Raw genomic sequence first — 7833 nt, forward strand, 5'->3', positions numbered from 1 at the left:
ATTGCCAATCTAGATTCAGAATAAAATGTAGCACTGAAAGACCCACCATCCCGGTCATAGATGATGCTCTTCAATCATGGATAAAGGTGACTCATGCCTACGGGTCTTCCTTGAACTCTCTTCTGCATTTGAAATTCTTGACCACCTCACACTAACAAGTCTTCTTGCGAATAGAATGGGCTTCTCAGGCTCAGTTCCCAGATGGTTCGAATCTTGCCTGTCAGAAAGGCACCAAACCGTCCAAATGGGTAACTTCAGGTCAGACGCTGCCCGGTCACCTGCAGAGTCCTACAAGGTTCAATATTCTCCCCAGTGATCTTTAATCTTCAGAGCTGTTGGAATCAATCACTTGAGGTCACTTCTCAACGACCCCAACCTCTCACTCCACCAATACCTAAAGAATGCCCAATTATACCTAAAAGTCAGTGGTATCCAGGACATCTCATGCCTCAGAAATTGTCTCGCTTCCATCCAAGCCTGCATGACAAGCACATACCTAAAACACATTTACAGAAAGACAGAATTTGTCCAACTCAGTCACCTATCTAAGCAGGACACAATTAAAGGATGGCTAAAAGACATGCACTTTGACAACTTCACACCTAGCCTAACTCTGATGACCAAATCCCTCAGGTTCACTATAAACAGCACTCTTGCCTTCCGACAACTTATCAACATAAAGGATCAAACCACCTGGTAGCAGCTAACACTCCTCCTCTGAAAGAAAATACCCTTCCTTCTACCCGAGAGCTTCAAATGCATCCATGCAGTCCATGCCCTGATAATCTCCTACGTCGATGAGGGAAATGCCCCCACTCACCTGCGGGTCACCTGGCCCCACTTATAGCCGCCCAACACATCATGGCACAATTGATAACAGGTCAAAAAGAACTTTGGCTGCATGTCTCTCATCCTAATGGGTCTACACTGGCTTCCCATCCTCACCAGGATAATCTTTAAAACCCCTAGTGTTCCCACATCATGACCTACGCCCACATGTATTACACTAGCTTGACTAGTACATTGTACCTGCAACAGCGCCTCAATGCCTATGGGTTTTATATCTTTATTTACAACAAATCAAGGTCCTGGTGTATCAAGGGTTGGCCCATATGGGGTATAAATGAATTAGAATTATTCATCTGGTCCAAAACCTGTATAGCTAGTATAATTTATAGATATTACATGCGGTAAAAAGTAAAGTCACTCCTTCAAAATGAGACATAAACATTATGGAAGTTACAAAGTAAAAACTTTATATCAAAGAAACAAGAGTAACGTACATGGTGAAGTCTAGCATGTACAAACATATAAAATCAGTGATATAAATGGTGCATACAAATATTGGGTATAGAGTCATTAAGAAAAAAAGAACACTTAATGGTGAACGTTAACATAAATTTGTTCTTTGTCACTTTTGTAGTACAAATGAAATCTAAACAAGTGAAAGTTTTGAATTGAAAAAACAATTGTATTAATAATAAACTGTGTTCTTGCTAGGAAGTCATAAGGAAAACAAATGCCCCTTGTTGTTGTACAATTGTGATGAAACAAATAAATTAGTTGTTTTTATATCCCAAAGTCAAAAATTATTATATGTTGGGATTGGGTCTGCCTAAGCATCAGGGGGATAAAGAAAAGGAAACAGATTGACAAAAAAGGAGCTTGTAGAAAAAAGTATCCTTGTCCATCGATTGGTGGTTGCAAAAAGGAAAAGATCCTGGATGTCACAGTGTTGTGTGATGGACCTTGTATCCCCTCTGGTTAACAATGCGTTTCGGCGGTACAGAATCAAAAGAATAATGATCTTCGTATCCGAAGAGAATACTCCGCCTGCATCAGGGCAATAAATAGCAGGACCCTGTGGTTATGAAAAGGGGGAGAGCCAGTTAAATGAAGAGAAAAAGACAGGATATAAAAGTGTATACAAAGTTATAAGAGTAAGTGAAGGGTAACAGGTTATACATCAAAATCTGCATGCAGACTAGAGTGTCATGCTAGAATGGGGGCAGAGCAGAGGACTTAGTCTTGTCTGCCGTGTGTCTCACATTACCAGGTCTAAATGTTTATAAAAGTAGGGAGTCCTCAGATAGTGCTGATGGACCAGCCCCTCCTGAAAACATAAAAAGATAATGGTATTGGGTCCCCTTCGGAAGCGCAATGCAAGGGTCTCCGTGCAAACCTATCGGCCCGGCGGCACACACGTGGAGGGGTACGGGGGGGGAAAGAGACAAGATATGGCAAACTAAAAGGGCACTCACCACAAAGGCTTCGATCAAATGAGAGTAATTCTGGAAGGCTGTTTTTGTGGTAAGTGTGTCTCTATTGAACACTTGAGGATGAGTCTTTATTTTGGAGCACAAAAATTTCGAAGATGTTTGTGAGGTTCAAAGATTCTCATCATCGATCCGGTGGACCGGCTGAGACCTGGAACGGAAATATGACTGTATTTAAAAAAGAAATAGAAAAGGATGGGGAATGCATCAGAAGCAATAAGTGTTATCCTGTCCTTGGAAACAAAAGGCACATGAATAATTACCTGCAAGGGTGTCTTGTCAAGACTGTCTGACGTAGAGAAGACAGAAAATCTGGGGGAGCAGAACCCAGAAGAACGGATGTCTGCCTGGGAACAGCCTCTAGCGGTGCGTCTCTCAGTGGGGATCCCTGGACGCGTGGCTGTGTGAGAGGGCGAGACAATAAAACAAGGAGGGAAGGAGTTATCAAGATTCTATAGAAAAATGGGGCCAAAATGGATTGTGCCCAATATAATATGGATGGGTGCAACTGTTGCACAAAAAAGGGGGGGGGAGAGAACCCCACCCAAACCGTGTAAAGAGACCCACGGTGTTACCTGTGCAGGATAAACAGGATGTGTCAGGTTAGATGGCATTCACACGAAGTGAGGGAGGGCAGAGTCGTCCCTGCATGTCAGCCCTCGCTGACGCCGGCAGCACTAATGCAGGCTGGAGCTGTAAAGCAGAAGCACGGAAGCGGTTGTCAGAGCAACCGGACTTTATGTCTGGTCTCGACGTGGAGGGAGAAGTGCCTCCAGGAAATGAGATGTCCAATGGGAAGGCAAGACCAAATCGAGTGATGGGGTGTGTGTGCTGCGTCAGACCAATAGTGTGGTCGGAGGCCGGGGGGAGTGTCATTCGGCGAAGCCGAAGCTGGTTGCCAAAAGTGCTGGTAGCCCGGGAAACGGGTGATAAATTGTCTGTCCCAGCTGTCTACAGCCCCAGAGAATAGCAAGGGAGGATTCTTTGCCCATGTACGAGGGCCTGAACCGGCGAGAATCGTAAGTGGGAATGGGTAGAAGGCCGCTGTGGCTAGAAGACTGCTGAACACAGTGTGGTCTTAGAGACCTGTCTGTCCCGTTTGGCGAGGTGCCGAACAGAAAATCGAAGGGAACAGCGTAAGTGTTCCGTGTGTCCCTGTGAACACACGGAAGACAGATGTCTGTGCCTAGGAATCCAAGTGTAGGGAAATAAAGGGAATGCGTGACATGGACGCATGAAATAATCATTCTCAAGTGAGTATAGCATCAGAAGGAAAGGTTTGATAAGCGGGGTGCCTGCCAAGAAAAGTGCACCCGGTGAAGCTCTAAGTGTGAGAGAGAAAGGAGGTAAAAAAAGGGGAGAGGGGGAGAGAAAGACGGTTCATCTCAGGAGGTGATGTAAATTAATGCAAAGCTGTGGTGTGGCCAAAGGTGTGTAATGATAGAGAAATGGCAGGGAGGAGGAGTATTAAAAAGGAGATTGTTCGTTGAGTCCGTGTTCCAGGGAGTCTAGTCTATAGATCCATCACTTTTCAAGTTCCAGCAGTCTGATCTGTATGTTCTAACCAGTATTTATCCGGTCCAAAGCCCACCAAAGAATGTCATCAGGTGTGTGGTGGTTGGCCAATAAGTGAGAGACTAGTGGAGAAGTAATATTCTTGCCCCGGATTCTCGAGCGGTGCTCGGAGATGCGGGTGCCAACACTGCGTGTAGTTTGTCCCACATATCGAAGCCCACAGGGGCATTCGATGCAATATATGGCTTGATTAGTCTTGCAGTTGGTCAAATTATTAAGGACCCATTGTTTGGTGCCAATCATAAATGTTTGTAATTTTCTGGTGAATTTACATACTGTGCATGACCCACAAGGGTAATGCCCAGTCACTTTGTGTAAGTTCCAAAGACCTGTACGTGGTAAGGTTTTGGTAAAAGATGAGTGAACCACATATTCCCTGATGTTTTTCGCTCTTTTAAAAGCGAATCTGGGTATGGGTTCATCGACTAATTGTAGTCTAACAATAGGCCAATATTTTCTGATGACTTTCTTAAAATCAAAAGTATTAGGCCCGTGAGTAATTACACATGTGAGTCTTTCATTTTTAGGTGTGTCTTGTTCTGGTCTTTGTGTTAAAAGACAGTCTCTATCTGTGAATCTGGCTCTCTTAGTGGCGATGTTAATCAGTCTTTTAGGGTAGCCACGTGAGCGTAATCTAGTGCAGAGTGTTTCGGCATTAGTATAGAAGTCCTCCAAATAGGTGCAGTTCCTTCTGATTCTCAGGAACTGTCCGTATGGAAGATTCTGTTTGATGTGATGCGGGTGATCACTGTGGTAGTGCAAAAGTGTGTTGCGATCAGTGGAAATTCCGAGGTCCAGGAAATGTATCTTAGTGGTGCTGTACTCCATAGTAAATTGTATGTTGTTGTTGCAGGCATTTAGCCATATCAAGAACTGTTGGAGTGATATAGCATCCCCTGTCCGGATAAAGATAATGTCGTCAATATATCGATGCCAATGGGAGATGTTGGCTTCCCATTGGTTGATCGGATTATAGACATACTGGTCCTCAAACGTAGCCATAAATAGGATGGCTAGGCTCGGTGCAAAAGTTGCACCCATTGCCGTGCCTTTAGTCTGGAGAAAAAACTGATTATCGAAGGTGAAAAAATTCTTGTTAAGGGCAAAAGTCAATAATTCAATAATGAACTCTGGTGGTACTCGGCACAATTGATAACAGGTCAAAAAGAACTTTGGCTGCATGTCTCTCATCCTAATGGGTCTACACTGGCTTCCCATCCTCACCAGGATAATCTTTAAAACCCCTTGTGTTCCCACATCACGACCTACGCCCACATGTATTACACTAGCTTGACTAGTACATTGTACCTGCAACATCGCCTCAATGCCTATGGGTTGTATATATCTTTTTCAAATTAAATAAATAAATAAGTAAATAAATAATGGAGCATCCTCATGCCACATACTGTAAAATGCCTCTCCTTAATTCATATGCTACATTCAACAGCACGTACAAAAAACACCCTGTTGCTTATTAGCTAGCTTTGCTATATATAAAACTAAAATACAAAATATATACTTCAACAGGGCAAGAGGGGCAGTTCTCCAACAAGTTCAATCAGATGGAGAAGTGCACTCTATAGCCTCTCACTCTAGCAAGGTAACAGACAGTGATATCAACTATTCAGCTCTAGAAAAGGAAAGGAGAGTTTGGCCATTAAGTCAACATGTTTTGAATAGAGACATTGGGCCTCATTATAACTGTGGTGGTAAGGCAACAACCTTACCTTGCCGCCACATTACGAGTTCTGCTTGCAGGTGCCGCTCTGCACGCCTGGTCAGACCAGGCGTGCAGAGCGACACCCACGAGCAGAACAGGATGGTAGCAACAGTACCGTTATGAACGGTACCGCTGCTACCATCCTCCCCATTCACATTGAGCCCTATGGGGGCTCAAATGGGAATGGGGACATACCGGCACCAGGTCCCGTGTAAGGGAAATTACTGGGCCCGCAAAGGTCGGAATGGCCCGGTTATTCCCCTTTCGCGGGATCCGGTACCGGACCCGAGTCATTGGGCCTGATTACGAGTGTGCCGGTCCGGTAACAACGGTGCCGGCACACTCTGAGTCTGCGAGTAGCTGCCATCCCACCAGCGGGCAGGACAGCAGCCATCCACAGACTTTCCGGGAAGCACCAGCGCCGTTATCAACTGTGCCGGTGCTTCCATTATCCCCATTCCCATTGAGTCCTAATGGGGATGGGGATTAACATTTTTCCAATGCCTGACTTCCAGGAACACCGGGGTTGTAATACCCTGGTGATTCCATGGAGCCAGAAAAATGCATGAGTCCAGCGGCAGCCTGCCGGTTTTAACGGCATGGCTACCACCGGACTCATAAAGAGGCCCATTGTTTGATGGGTGTACATCACCCAGTGGTAATTAGAATCAATCATCGAGACTTGCAGGTAGAACAACAAATGGACTTATCTAACAATAGGTAATCATGTAAAACATATTTCTTTGCTCACTGTGGCTTTGTCTTCAAATATATTGAGGGTGCTAAATCACTGTTGCTGACACCTTACTTCAACACTACCCAGAATTAGAACCCTGGGGAACAGAGAATTGCCAACTAAGCATTTTTTGACCATTGCAGACTATCCAAAAATTCACAGCAACATCTCCAAATTCAGCCAGTTCTTTGATCCCAAAAAGATAACAGAAATAACAAGGGTCTTGTTTTTTTGTCATATACTGTTCATTGCCCCAGCGACTCTCTACAGGATGTTCTCTGGCTATACCTTGATGACACTCTAGTCAACGCTTGCCAAATAAACAACCCCAGTCCACACCACAATCGAACATTACCAACTCATTTAAATCGTTAAAAAGATTTTCGGTTTTGTCTGTGTTTTTTTCCAGTTTCCACTGCCCATAACCACGACTATGAGACCCATTGACCACAGCTTCATATCACCCTGACTGCACATGCTATTCCTGCGGCTACTGACAAAAGAATTTGCTCATAAACACGGTTATTCCGCGGCTATGCAGCAGTTTTGGGACAAAGCATAAAATGACATTTAGTAATACAACAGCCATAGGCTACACCACAATAAAGGATTTCTATTCCATAGACACTGTGAGAACAGCCAAAATCCAGCTTTTTTGGTTGTTTCCAATGTCAGTTACTGCAGCTTCAAAGTCACGCCCCCAGAGTAAGCGCAATGACGCCTCACACGGCTATGACACACGCTCCTGATTGGTCTGCATGATAACCGTGGTTATTTCACCACACTCACAGAAAGTTTTTATGACTTTTTATTTTAAACTTCCATTTTTATTGAGTTTTCAGATAAAGACGCCAGAGAAAGGTTACAACATAGGTATCATCAAACAATACTTTACCCCACTAGACACCGCAATGAACTCCCACGCCCCGCCCTATCCCACTCAACATTATAATGGCTCTACCGTGTTCACTTAAACCTCAAAAACCATCCAGAGGGGGTCTAGAGTCTCGATGATTGCTGTGGTGTTCCGTTCGTACGTGATGACCCCATTAAACGGCATGGTGTACAGTCCTGGCCCCATCCCTCTCCGTGAGCCAGTCACCATGTATTGTAGCCCTTAGGCTTTCCATCAAATATAAATTCTTAGCCATGTTGATCCATTCTTTCCTGGATGGGGGTAGCTCCCTCTTCCACTGTGTGGCCAGGCATGCCCTCCCCACAAGAAGACCGTGCACCATTTTGTGGTAATCGGATGTACTCCCCCTCCTGCTCCTCTAGTCCAAACAATATCAGCACCTGCGTTTTACATCTCGAGATCTCATGCAGGTCCTTTATGCAGCTAGGGACTTCATCCCAGTAGGACTGGACCACTTCACAACCCCACCACATATGCCAATAATCAGCTCTTTTGCCACACCCATGCCAACACATAGGGCTCACGCTTTGGAACATTTTGGCCAGCCTGACCGTGTCATACTGCCTCCTATGAAATAATTTAGTAGCATGCAATTTGTATTGGCAGGAGA

Source organism: Ambystoma mexicanum, chromosome 5q, assembly GCF_040938575.1.
Source record: "Ambystoma mexicanum isolate Mex_15411 chromosome 5q, UKY_AmexF1_1, whole genome shotgun sequence".
NCBI classification, from domain to species: domain Eukaryota; kingdom Metazoa; phylum Chordata; class Amphibia; order Caudata; family Ambystomatidae; genus Ambystoma; species Ambystoma mexicanum.